The sequence below is a fragment of the Aricia agestis genome, chromosome 2 (genome assembly GCF_905147365.1).
Source record: "Aricia agestis chromosome 2, ilAriAges1.1, whole genome shotgun sequence".
Lineage (NCBI taxonomy): Eukaryota > Metazoa > Arthropoda > Insecta > Lepidoptera > Lycaenidae > Aricia > Aricia agestis.
In genome coordinates, this window is record NC_056407.1 from 2217459 (window position 1) to 2232818 (window position 15360).

Sequence of the window (15360 nt, forward strand, 5' to 3'; positions counted from 1 at the left end):
CCAGGGGGGGGGGGGGGGCAGGGGGGCAGCCCAAGGATCATGTTGACGTCCCTATTAAGTATCTTATCTAGTAATTTTATCTACAAAAATTAAAAATTAAGAAAACGAATTTTTGCCATTTGATTGCAATGCAATATTTTTACAACTAAAAAATATTAATTGTTTATGGTTTATAAACACCTAGCTTATAAAAATAGCGACAATAGTTTTTTGGAAGACTTGGAATTTAAGGTCTCTGAATGCGGCCGTTTGCTCTTAATTGTTAATTATGTATTTGCATTAAATTTTGTCTCATTATTGAGATTGATATGGCTAAAATAACTGCCACATACATTAGTATTACATTGATTTAAATAAGTAATAATAAATAATTATAGCACCTAGAACCAGAAGGAAAATTCTCGAAATTTAAATTAAAAAATGTTAATTGGCAGTGTGGATTCAATCCATAAAAAGTATCGCGAGAGAACCAAAATTACTAATGCCAGTTTTCACCAACCACCGCTTTTAGGTGCACCCCTAGCGACCAAACCGTACCCATTATCAGTCAAGTTTTTACCAACGCTTATAGCAAAGTCCCTAGGATCTTAGATATAAAAAATGTTTTGAGAGACTTGCCCCATAGGTAAAGACAGCTACTACGGGACAATAAGCGTTATTCGTTAAATAGCGGTTGGTGAGAACGACCATATTAGTCTAATTATTGACAATTTACAAGAATAGCCATCAGAAGGTGTTACGGTTCCTCGATAGATGTCTAAAGAATTAAGATTTAATATTGTAATTAATTATATTATTATTTATTAATTAATAAATTGTTGTTATTTGTGAGAGACAACTTTAATACAACCAAGCATGAATCTGAGTATTAAAATTGTCGTTTTAAAATAGTAACAGAACATGCTAGGAAAATGCTATTAAAGTTGTCTAATCGTTTGGTTACACTCATCCGATTTACATGATGAACATTAAAATGTCATTTTAAAATAATTAAACATCTCATAATATTCAAACACTAAATACATTGTTATTCTTAAGGCGAGGATAAACCCCAATTTGTTATTCCGCGACTTCCGGTTTACCTAGTTCCAATGTAATAACGAAGTTTTAAAAAATATGAGATATAAAGCACAATATTTAAAATACCTTAAACCATAAACATTTTAATAAAACTTAACACTTTGGCTGTAATTAATTTACAAACTCACCTCCGATAAAAATCTATTTCATCGAAATATAAGTATTAACTAGGATAATTATACATTTTATTTCAATAAATTGTTAGTAAATCTATATTAAAAATTCTTTAACCGAACAATTTTGTTTCTTAATGTTTATTTCCAAAGATATTTTAAAAAAACATGAAAAATAGAGAAAATCCGCTGGAGTGACTTCAGTTTTATGCTAAGCTAAAATGAATCTTATTGCGATGCGTATACGCTTGGTCTTTGGTTGTGTGCAAAGTTATCGTTTTGGATTGAGATTAATCCCCGCCTTAATAATTATTATTATAGTTCTAGTATATAAACAGTATACTAATGTCTAAAAAATATTGTTTTCAAAAATCGTTCCCTAACGCCGATAAGTGTGATGGGTCCGACTTAGGGTCTTTTAGGATCATAATATTACGAGTATATCTCATATGACTTAAAAAATTTCATCAACATGTGTCTCTGAAGTACTCAGTTCCTATTTGTGAATTTCTTAAGCCCGTTGCGTCGTCACCAAACGGCAATTATAGGATTTCGAATGGCCGTTTGGTGAAAAAGTATTGTAATATCGAATGAGTGTAACTGACCCGTATTATGTTAGTGTAATTAGCGTCGCGGTGAAACCAATAAAAAATCTACCAGCTTTAATAGTGATAAGTGATATTTGTTATTATTAATATTATATTATTTAACAATATAAAAATATATTATTGTAATGAATATATTGTGCATTTGAAAGTTGGTTTTACTTAGCCTGCAGGACAGAGAGGAACCTTGCTTCGCGTTTTTACGTCCTTAACTAACCAATCCGTTTTGCTGTCTTTGTCTTTTATTATGTTTGAATTAAAAAAAAATGTTAAATATAATATTTACAGCTTTAGTTAATTATAATATTTACAGCTTTATTTATTTTGATTTATATTTTTATAGTAACACTTTACCACTAATTTTTTTGTTCATTACTGTAAGTGCAACTAATATTACAAAACAAAAAAACTATTAAAACTTCATAATTTAACATAATTAAAAGTTAAAGACAATATCTTACCATCTTAACTTTTAACTATCTTATCATTTTACATTTTAAAACACTTTGACTAAAAGCAGATCAACTAGAAATAATAATAAAAAATAAATATACATAGTAACGACCACAGCCTCATTTCTCTATCCACGAGAGGTAGGTACCTACTTTGAGCTAACAAAAGTAATGTTTACTTCTATCACTTAATTTAAGAATAATGAGTTAAACCTATTGGCATATTAATAATATTTTTTGTTTATAATTTAAAAAATGTAACACTCTAGAGATAAACCTTATTGGATTAATCTCTAAAAAAAAAGGCAAACTGTGACTATACAAACTGTTACATTCCATCCAATGAAATTTAATTATAAATTGCGTTATTTCATAACACGAAAAATGTGTCTAAACAAATTGAAACACTTTACCTATTCAAAAAAGAAAATATTTTGTGACTTAAAGCCGTGTTATATGTTCTTATTGGTATAGACACAATATTGTATTTATCGACCCGAACATAACTCGACTTAGTAACGCTTTGATTTACCGCTAAATGACGCAAAACACAACATTTTGCAATAAAAAACCAAGTTTATCTTGTATTATACCTCAATTTATGAAAAATTTCGTTTAGTAACGGTATTACTTTAAAGGTGCGAAGTAGGTACGTAAATATTTGATTGGTAATTGTAAACAAATTGAATTGCAACGTAACGTGGAATCGACGCAAGATCCTGTCGATTGAGGAAGACGTTACACACCCTCGGAATTGGATCCTTATTTGGTGAAACACGGTAAAGAACAATCGGTCATCGACCTATCAGCTGAGTTATACGCCTCAGTGGTACAGTGGCTTAGAGCGTGGCTCTTGACTCGGAGGCCATGGGTTCTATTCCCGCGTTGGAAACGTGTTACTTCCAGGTTTGGTACGAACAATGCTGGCTGATCACCTGATTGTCTGACAAGTAAGATGATCCATGCGTCGGATGGATGTAAAAAGTCGTCCTTTGCTTGATCTTTCGCCAGTCGTTTCGGTCGAACGTCCCACTGGGTTATGCGACTTACAGGAATAGAACTGAGTACTGCGCACACACTTGAGCACTATGAAATTGCTGCTGCGTAACTGGCTTGGTTTCAATAAAAACGGCTACCGTCACTAAAACCGGTGTGAGGGTTTATTATTGAAGTAATAGTGCTTACTTCTCAGCAAGATTGTGCCTACACATTTCCTATCTTAGTAATTGTATTAATATTTAATGTATATCTACTTAAAGAAGAAAATAAGGACTTGGTCAAGCCCTGATATGTGTTTGATGCCGCAAAATCTATGCAGCAATCTTCGGCAGCCATAACTTTAACAATTTGGATTTAAGTCAGAGATTACTAAATAGGTAGTTCCTATTACCATACCAATATTAAAAATGTCAAAGTGTGTCGATATTCAATAGCAGACTTAGCAGCTGTAGAAGGATTCGAGAAAGGACAATTGACAAAGGAGAGTTTATTACGACGTGGGCAAAGCCTATCGTTTGCAAAGAAATGTTTTTGAAAGTGCATGAACCTTGCACTGCTACTTTCAATTATTAAAGTAACTAACCCAACTTCCTTTTTTTAAAGACGGTTAAAAATTGCACGAATTTAGTTAGCAAACCCGGAGAAATCTGTTATCTCACAAGTAATTAATCAATTATTAGCAAAGAACTAGTCTTTTGGAACTAAACGGCTGAATTACTAAATATACTTTGGGAAACACCTTATTATGTTATTTGTGAATTTCCGACAATGCAAAAAATAGTAGAATACATTTTTGCTATGTAAGTATTTTGCTTCACTGGTGACGCCTGCCTGGCGGGTATGATTGTACTAAAGTCAGCGAAAACCCGACCAAGTTGTGTTTGTTGCGGAAGTTATATTTCACCGCCAGGTCCATAATCTTCTTCATAAATATAAAATTCTCGTGTCACAATGTTAGTTACCGTACTCCTCCGAAACGGCTTTACTGATTTTTACCAAATTTTTATATGCAGATTCAGTAAGGTCTGAGAATCGGCTACTGGCTACTTTTTATATTGAGAAGTGCATTTTGTTGAATAAGTAATAGTAAATTATTACAACTCGAGACCGACGGCGACCGTTGTTTGTGCGACGGGATAGCGGTGGACGTTGCCATGGTGACATACTTATTTAGTCACTTCATTAAATAATACGGGCGAAATACTTTATATAGCAAAACAGCGTTTGCCGGGACAGCTAGTAAGATATAATAATACTGAAAAATTTCACGCTAGAATCTAGATACAGCACCAGCGTAGACTGCAGTAAACAAAAATTTTTTCTACGTTTGACAACGTTTTTGTCAAATAAATAAATAAAAATAAAATATATTTTTATTCAAAATGGGTATCATGATACACTTTTTGAAAGTCGAACGAAGAAACTACGTTGCCTACCACCGGTTCGGGAACTACCCCGCCGAGAAGAACCGGCGTAAGAAACTCGCACGGGGCCATCTTTTACTAAAAAAATGGAATATTACAATGTTATGGCTTACAGCTATGTTACAAAATTAAAAGAAAAGTAACCTGCATGGAGCCACCCTAGTCCCGAGGTGTGCTGTCCTCGAAGAAATCATTGACTTTATAATACGCTTTAGCACACAAACGTTCTTTAACTGCTTTTTTTAAATTTGTTTAAAGATAGATTTTGAACATTTTCTGGGATTTTATTGTATAGGCGTATATATTGGCCTTTAAAGGATTTGCTTATTTTGGCTAGTCTGAACATTGATATTGCTAACTTGTTCTTATTTCTAGTATTTACATTATGATTATCACTTTTCTTTTTGAAAATATTTATGTTCTTTCTAACATATAAGAGATTTTCCAAAATGTATTGAGATGCGACGGTCAGAATTCTTTTTTTTTTAATTTTTCTCTTAGAGATTCCAAAGACGACATCTTATAAATAGAACGAATAGCTCGCTTCTGCAGCACAAATATTGTATTAATGTCCGCCGCGTTTCCCCACAAGAGGATGCCGTAAGACATTATGCTATGAAAGTAGGGTTGCCATCCGTCCGGATTTCCCCGGATTTGTCCTAGTTTGAAGGGCGTCCGGGGTGCGTCCGGCCGGGTTTTTGAAAAGTGTCCGGTTGAAATCCGGACACTTTTGCTGAGAGAAATCCAACTTTTTAACCAGGCATTCCAGGAACACACGATTTCTAGCACGGGCTTTAGTTAGTCAGATTTTTACAAATTCTTGTTGGAAAAGCAAAAATTGGGAAGAATTATCGTAAATACTGTTTAAGAGGTGTCCGGGGAAATAACCACATTTCGGCCAAATGTCCGGGAATTTTGTCGTGCCTGACCGGCGAAGGGAATTTGGGTGATGGCAATCCTATATGAAAGTAGCTAAAGTAAACTAATCGCGCGGTCTCTACATCAGTGATTTCACGAATTTTTTTAACAGCATATGCTGCAGAACTAAGCTTATCTGCCAGTTTCGCAATATGTGGACCCCATTGTAACTTACAATCCAGCGTTATGCCTAGGAATACGATCATATTCTGTCATGATACGTCAATATTCTGATATCTGATATGACGTGTGCAACATGTCGGATTTTGGTCGGTTTATTTACTGCATATGCTAGTAGCGCCCTCTGCTCCGAGCTTTGCGTTATATTTCCTATAACCCGAATTTCACTTCGATCTTGTACTGTCTTCCTCGACCACTCGAAACAACATTCGAAAGTTGAGAATTGAGATCTTATCGTTTACTGATCTCGTTCCATTTTAATTAGTACTCAAGATTTTCATCATGTCCTTTTGATTACTTTGTGCCCGTGTGTCTTCCGTTTTCGCCAAGGTTTCTTCTGATTAATTGTTATAAACGACTCATCCATACATCATGAATACGCGATAAAATCCCCCATTGTAGTACAAGACGGACCGATAAAGAAATAATGATGTTATGGAGAGACCACCGAACGATATAATTACATTTTTTACGAGCCGCTCCTTTGCGTATAATGCGAAAATAGCTCTTAAAGCCTTGTACTTAAAAACGGTATTTAGTGATACAAATTTTATTCATGAAGCCTCCTTATTTGGAAAGACATTGATGTGTAAGTAAATACATAATCTTTGTCTGGTAATATCTACTTCGATATTCGATAGATAACAGACAAATAAATGAAGTATGTAATACCTAGATAACGGGATAATGCCCAGCTACATACGTCTCAACGAATTTATTATCTAGGAGGCATTAATTTTTGATTATAATTGCTTGTAACGTCGCGCTAAGGGAGTCACACAATAGTGACCACCTGCGACAAAGGGGGATCTAAAAATAACGAAATTCGTGTGAACTTGCATCTTATAAAATCATTATCTGAAAAAATCAGAAAAAATATATAAATCCAGGGCTGATTTATGTAGTAAATCTATAGTATAAAGGATATCGTGGGCACAGCGCTTCCTTTTCAACAGTCGTCAGTGGAGATAGGTCTCCTTGACATTACGAGATCGCCACGATCACGTGGGGCACCGGCGCAGGCGCAGGTTCGGCGGACGATATTATGCTGAGAGAAACAATCTTTATAATATTCTCAAACTTTTACGTCGTAAAGGCAGCTGTCCACATGTCCACGTTACGACGTCGTCAACGTGGAACGGTGCGGTAACGTGGCACGGTACCAATATCTAGATATGGACCATACAATACCTATTCTGCTTCTGCTATTATTCTCTGCGTAGACAAAAACAATCAGACCTTATTCGCTGTGTACTTAAATATTTTTATAAGTTAGGTAGTTTGGATATAATGAACCTTAAACAATCACCTTTCCTTTTATGGGATCCCATCATTAATATTAAGCCACAGTTTCAGCACTCCCATCTTCACAGTAAACTCTACCATAAAGTATTATCACTGATATTCTATACACCTTGTTAATACAATACAAAAAATTTAATACCTATATGACAATATTATAAAGATGAAGTATCTCATATCCAGGTATTAAAGTTAATTCATAAATGCGAAGGTGTATTTGTCTGTCTGTCTGTTAACTCTTCACACCCAAAACGCTGAACCGATTTTCAAAATCGGTTCAGCGTTCAAGCTACTTGGAATCCCGAGATAGGACATAGGACACATTATTATCTCGAAAAAATGCACCGTTCTGTCGCGATAAGTCATATGTAACACTATTTAAATAAGGCCCTGGTTCCGTCCCACATAACCACCCTTTCTCAAGGGTGAGCTCGTTCGTAATTCCTTACGAATAAATCTCACGATAATTGTCTTATGAGTACCGCGTACCGAGGAGAACCGGGTAATATCGCTAGGTAATGGCCAGTTAGCATACATAACAATGTACTAATATGTACCACTTAACTGTGATTTAATTAATCTGTGACAGTTATTACATCTATGCCATAATCATTATGAATATGTAAGGCTTTATACAAAGATTGGCATAAAATGTTTGTGTAGGCAAGTGATGTAGCATAAAAGTAACCGTTTATAAGTTATAACATAATATAAGTACCCCGCGTTCCATTTGATGTTAAAAATGATCAAAACTCTCAAAATAGGAGCAAATTTGAGCGTTTTTAACATCAAATGGAACGCGGGGATTATGTAACATATATAGAGGTAAAAATAAAAATACTGCCAAAATCATTCACATTCACATAGTTGGTACAATAATCAATCTGCCAGTGTTTTGCTGCTATTATAAAACAAAAAATAATCGTCTTGAGTCTTGACACTTTACTTAAATGAGTAAGGAAATGTGAACATAATTTTTACTGAACATAGCTGTTTTGTTTACTTTTACCTGGGTGTAAATTGTGATGACGAATGTCTGAACTCTGATCATTCGTAATCACAAGTCTGCTTTATGCATAGCTCACATTTTTAAAGTTTATTACGTGACATTACAGCATACTTCCAAGTTCCAATTATAATAATTAATAACGTAAGGAGTTTTTATTTAAAAAAATATAATATGTTTGCACAAAAAAGGCTGTAAGTAAAAAAGTTTTCAAAAATTATTTTAAGGAAATAAGTAAAAAAAAATATCATGTCACATTTTAGGAGCACACTGCCATCGCGTCGCTATACCACAGCTAGGGTCTCTAACTCTCTACAGTCTATATAGCAGGGGTCGACAAGTAGTTTTAGCCTTTAGGTGGGGTCCGGATACTGTGAGAAAATTTTAACGAGGTCCAGAAAAAACACACTTGTTCTATGTAGCTTAATTACAATATATCGCGGTCCGAGATTTGACCTTTCCCGGTCCGCAAACGGACCGCGGTCCGCCTGTTGCCTACCGCTGCTCTATAGTCTTAACTATAGTTCTTAACCTTTTAGTCATGAGGGACCATTTGGATTGCCTTCAGGAACCACCAGTGGTCCGCAGACCACGTGTTAAGAACCACTGCTCTAGATATACTCTAACCATTCCAAAGACAGCAGAAAAGTAAAATAATTCTATAATTTGTTGTATGAAGTTAAATGTTAAAAAAAGTAAAATGCTAATGGGATCAAGTGTTGTAAATTATTATAATTAATTGTAGCAATACCAGAAATCAATAGAACATAATATATTATCTTAGATATCACCTATATCACACGTATGTATGTATGTAAATATGTAGTAATTAAGGTCGCTAATGAAGGCGGCCCGCCCCCCGCCGGCATGCGGAAGGAGCCTACACACTACACAGCGTCAAGTGCATACGGAGACCTACTACATGTGGATATGGTGTTTGGTGGTACATTCATGTTTTTAAAATAATAATAATTATTATGTAATAACATACATTTACGATAATTCTTGAGAATCAGACTCACCTTTCCATATTTTATAATATTATGATAAATAATAGGATTATAGTTTTCACAAAATGTTTAATTGCCCACAATCTAAAAGTGTTAATTTTTAACGGATTTAGAAATGAAACATTTTCAATCATTCATTCGTTAACTGCGTGGGTAATCCTTTTCCAGAAATTAAAGTATCATGTATCTTAATAAAACATTTTTAGGTTAAAAAATACAGACAATCAGTTTAAATTGATTTGCGAATTCAAAATATTAATAAAGTATGGATTCATAGCACCTATTAGAATTTAGAGTATATCGCTGATTTCATGTTGAATGAAAACTGCCACAACAGTTGCAGTAGTATATTACGTTGTATCTAATAAAAAAAATATTCTTGATATACTTTTCGAAGGAAACTTTCAGAAAGAATCGTAACTTCGCAGTTGAATCGACTTATATTATTATGATATTAATAAATTTATTAAAGTACCGCATCCATATCCAGTTTCGTAGCGCCAACAATGTTTTTTATTGAAGAACCACAGTTTCAAGCCTCTTATCTAAATGTCACTTGAACGAGAGCAGTTTTTTAACCGACTGCGACTGGAGGCAGGGGCGTAGCTACCGCCGTATCTGCCGTATTAATTATTATACGGGGCCCCCGGGCCACGATGGCCCCCAAAGTTTTAACCGACTGCGACAGGCTACAGGGTCGTAGCGACCGCCTTATCTGCCGTATTAATTATACGAGGCCCCCGGGCCATGATGACCCCCAAAGTGCGCAAGCAGACATTATTTAAAACTTCCCAAATTTATTTATTTCAAAAATGGCAAAAGTAAAAAATATATTTCTTTGATATATAAATTATTATTTCCTTTAATTTGACGCATTTTTCGTGAGAAATCTTTATCCTAATACTATTGTTATATACAAACATAATTAAGGGGCCCCGGCAAGCCACGCTACGCTTCTGGTCGGAGCTGGTACTTAGATGTACTCGCTACTCGCCCACGCTTTTGTATAAAATAAAATCAATTTCGTAAATAAATGTATGTTTTGATTGTATGTGAATTGTTTAAGGACTGGTTTGTAAAGAATCCCGGATGATTGGTATTTCGATACAACATTATTTAAGTATGTCTTATTGAGTCTTTTTAACGATGATACGAGTATTGTATCAGATTGTTGCTTTTCCTTTTTAGTGTATACTTAATTTATACACAGCTTTTTTGCACAATGATGAATAAGATTTATTTCGGAAAATTTTGGAAAAGCTTAAGTAATCCATACAATATATTATTATATTATATTATCTATAAATACGAAAGTCTGTCTGTCTCTCTGTCTGCTATCTCTACACGCCCAAACCGCTAAAACGATTTTGCTGGGTATGGAGATACTTTGAGTATCTCCATGAAAATGAATATTTGAGTATCAAAACTCGTAAATCCTTGAAAAAAACCTCGTGGATCCCAGGCCCCTTAGTCCACGAGGCCGTGGGCGGTCGCCCACGTCGCCTACGCCTTACGCCGCCTCTGGATTTTGCCTCGCGAGACGACCGGACCATCACTACTACATGAAAAAGAGAAGTCTAGTTCTAGGCACATACTTCTGCTGATCATTTTGAGGGCAGGCCGCCGATAGGTTTGGTTGTCATAATATTAAGATATCAGACTTCCGAACCTAGAGCTATGCTAATCTCTAAGGGCCTGATAAACTCTCCGAGTAGAGCGGCAACACAGTGCCCTGAGCCCATCACTCGGTAAGTTGTGGACATGCTCGGCCGAGAAACGAGTCTTGCCAATGTAATCGGTAGCTTTAATCAAGAATAACGCCTCCGTGGTCCAGTAGTTTAGAGCGTGGCTCTTGACTCGGAGGTCGTGGGTTCGATTCCCGCGTTGGAAACATATTATTTCCAAGTTTGGTTACGACAATGCAGGCTGATCACCTGATTGTCTGACAAGTGAAATGATCCATGAGTCTGATGGGCATGTAAAAAGTTGGTCCTGCGCCTGATCTCTCGCCAGTTGTGTCGGTCGTCCGTCCCACTGGGTTATGAGAGTAAAGGAATTGAGAGTGTAGTTGTGTACTGCGCACACACTTGGGCACTACAAAATTGCCGTTTTCATTGAAACCAGGCCAGTTAAGCAGGAGCGTAACTGGCCTGGTTTCAATGAAAACGGCCACCGTCACCAAAACCGGTGTGGGGAGCTATTTTGTAATCAAGGGTACCACATAGTTTTAGGGCGCCGTAGAGGGCATGATATCTTACACGAGGTGCAGCAAGGCGCCAGTTCTGTCCACATTTTTGGTGTACCAACCTCGAGCCGGTTTCCAGAACTATCTATTATAATATCCGTTGTATAATTCATGACGATTTGAATATAATTTGTCACGCGACATGACAGAACTGCATAGCTAACGTTAACAGTTTAATTATACTGAGTCATTGTTGTTTACGGCCTACTAAGCAAGTTATCAGACCTACGGTTGCTACGCCAAACATTCTACTACTAATCACTCCAGAGTTATACATAGTTTGACAATTAGAAATAGCCAAATAGTAAGGTGACTCCCTTCGTCTCTTTAGAAAAATTCTTTCTTAATAGCATACACGCTATTAAGAATCATTTTTATGCTCTCCTACTATAACTGCTCCAATAACACTCAAACTGACTTCACTCCCACTACAGGGCAATATACCCGATCTAAGGTGTTCTTCTGCTCTCCTACCCGTATATACCCCTTACATATTGGCAAATGGTAAGCGTGCTTGATATGCACTGTGCAGTGTGCACTCTTCCTAGACCACGTCGCGTCGGCGTTACATCGTGCTTCCACCTTCTAATAATGAACAGTTATCCTCTGAGCCATATTTTCAAATTAAAAACTTAGTAAATAAGTACTAACATAATAAATGCAGTACCAAAAAAGAACTTTTTATTTCGTCAGAAAATATTTGGTACTTAATCCATACTTCCATACTAATATTATAAATGTGAAAGTGTGTCTGTCCGTCTGTCTGTCTGTCTGTCTGTTACCTTTTCACGCTCGAACCGCTGAAACGATTTTGCTGGGCATGGACAAAGGATACTTTTTATCTCAGAAAAATGTACGGTTCCCGCGCGATAAACGATTTTGGCGCAACGGAGTTGCGGGCGTCATCTAGACTCTAGTAGTAGCATAAGATTCAAATTGAATCCGAATGCCAGCTATTTCACTAAGTGAGTAGACAATATATAGTTCAGGAGGGCCTAGACAAGCGGCAAGCGATTATTGTAAACGCCAACGCCAACAATTCTGTCTACTCTGGTCAACGCCACAAAATGTATGGGATTTGACATTAGTATTCGCTAGCGAAGCGATGACTTATGTCAAATCGTATACATTTTGTTAGCGTTTACGATAATCGCTTGCCACTTGTCTACTAGGGCAGGAAGCTCTCCTCTCATTAACACAGCGCCATACATTTGGTCACAAGTACAGAATTAGCATTCGCTAATTGATAATTAACCAGCAATCTCTCTAACACCGTTAAATTGTACACACAGACGTATATGGCAATTGTTTGATTAATTTATTTTATTTCGATCTATATATCATTTGTAGATCACCGTTTATGGTATATTTATGTTAATCGATTCGTAAGAAATTAATGAAAGAATTCAGAATTTTTGCTAGCTTTTGCCTGCGGCTTCGTTCCAGCATACTGATCTCTTGCTAAATTTCGCGTTAGAGTATCTTTTTTTTAAAGTTTTATAACAATTATAATTTAATGACGCTCGCAGATAACATCAGATGATGTTGCTTAGCATATGTGAAATAATGTTTAAAACATGTTTATTAGATAATTTCTTGAGTACATTAAGAGAATATGATACTCTACATTCTACAACGTCACAAACTCTCATACTTATACCCTTCATATTGATTTTATTTTGTTGTCAGGTAGTACCTATGTCGAGAGTAGATTTAGCAATTAGTAAATGAGAGGTCGAGTTTACTGAGACGGAAGCTCAGAAGGATACTAACGAGGAATCAATATATTAAGTCAATTATTCGTAATTAATTTGTAATTAAGAAAAAAATATCTTATACGTTTTAAAGTAAATATGTAATAGGACCTGTAGAGTCGCTTTTGCAATACAATTTACCCTTATAGATAAGTCTTATACTAGCAAGTAACTGAAAGGAAAAAAAAACCACAACAAAAAAAAACAACCTTTTTGGCAGCTGGTTAAAAAATGAGAGAAACTAAATATTTTATTCAAGACTGAAAGACGAAAGGGGAATGAAAGTAAGTATATGGAAGCTTTGAAAATTCTTGATTTTATCACCTTTACTTTTTAGCCAGATTTTGAAGGGTTCTTCAATACGGAACCCTTATCCAGTTCATCTCGTCGACACCGCATGGCAACATTTTGGGACGATGAGGTCACCCACCTGGTCCCTGCTATCCTAAACAAGACTAATGGGACAACATATTTAATTTATTTACTGACTTTATCTCATCTTTTTGTTTAATTTTTTAATCTGGTTTATTTTGCTGATTTGTTTACTGATCACCCGTTAGTTTGGTCTAGTTTTAAATTGTGATGTGATGTTTTTCCTTATTTAATTTGTTTTTAATCTAGTTTAAGAATTGATGAGTAGCAAACTAATTCTTGAAACCGTTATGTCGTCCATCTGGCTTATTGCCCTCAATGTCCTCAAATTTAGTGGTTTGCGTCGATTGTAACGTGATAGTTTATTTTTAAGCTATGGCCATATCTACAGTAGATTTTGATTGTGCATACACTTACTCACATAAAGAACGAATTAATATGAATTAATATTGTCTAGTTCTTCAGAACCTGGATTCCTAACCTGAGACAAACATTGAAAAGTTAAGGAAGTAATGCTCAAGATTTTAGATCAAAAACTTCAAAAATTTTATTTGTTTTTGTTTATGAAGTATTTCAATTGCCCATTTGGCATATTTTTGGTAAAGGCTGTTTTGCCATAATATTATGCCCGTTTACATGTCTGACAGTTGTTACTAGTCAAATCCACGAACCATTCGACAGGACCTCTCCACGTTGGCATAATATGATGTACAATGGACATACAATACAAAAGGCAACGAACTTGACTAGTGAGGTATATAATAATATAATAATAGCTCCCACACCGGTTTCGGTGACGGTGGCCGGTTTCATTGAAACCAGGCCAGCTACGCAGGAGTAATTTTATAGTGCCCAAGTATGTGCGCAGTACACAAGAGCACTCTCTATTCCTTTACTCTCATAACCCAGTGAGACGGACGAACGACACGACTGGCGAGAGATCAGGGCGCAGGACCGACTTTTTACATGCCCATCCGACGCATGGATCATCTTACTTGTCAGACTATCAGGTGATCAGCCTGCATTGTCCTAACCAAACTTGGAAATAACATGTTTCCAACTCGGGAATCGAACCCACGACCTCCGAGTCAAGAGCCGCGCTCTATACCACTAGACCACGAAGGCGTCCAAATTTTTTGTCTATAACCAACGTCCATCATGGGGGCAATCGCCAATCATGATTATTCATCTCCCCCATAAGAGAAGCAAATTTAGAGATAATAATATCAAAGATATAAATCAAATAACTTTACATAGATGCTTCATAATAATTATTAACAAGTAGGTACAGCCTAACTGTATAAATCATGGAAAAATTAAGTATCACCAACCTACTTTATATTATGATCGATTAATAAGCAGATCACATATTTATAACGTAGGTATTATATCAGAATTATTGAATGAACAAACACTATTGATTATGCAGTAATAATTTAAGGTGTTGTGGTAATTTTATGATGTGCTAAGTTGAGAACGCGGTCGTAAAAATATTCGCATTATTATTTTCATATTAACAAAATACATAATAATATTGTAATATTAAGTAATAAAAATTATAATATTTAAAAGTATTTTTCATGCTCTTTTCTTAGCACCGTATTTTTTTTTAATGTAATAAGGGGGCAAACGGGACACCTGATGGAAAGCAACTTCCGTCGCCCATGGACACACGCAGCATCAGAAGAGCTGCAGGTGCGTTGCCGGCCTTTTAAGATGGAATAGGGTAATAGGGGCGGGTAGGGAAGGGAATAGGAGAGGGTAGGGAAGGAAATAGGAGAGGGTAGGGAAAGAAATAGGAGAGGGTAGGGAAGGGAAAAGGGTAGGGGATTGGGCCTCCGGTAAACTCACTCACTCGGCGAAACACAGCGCAAGCGATGTTTCACGCCAGTTTTCTGTG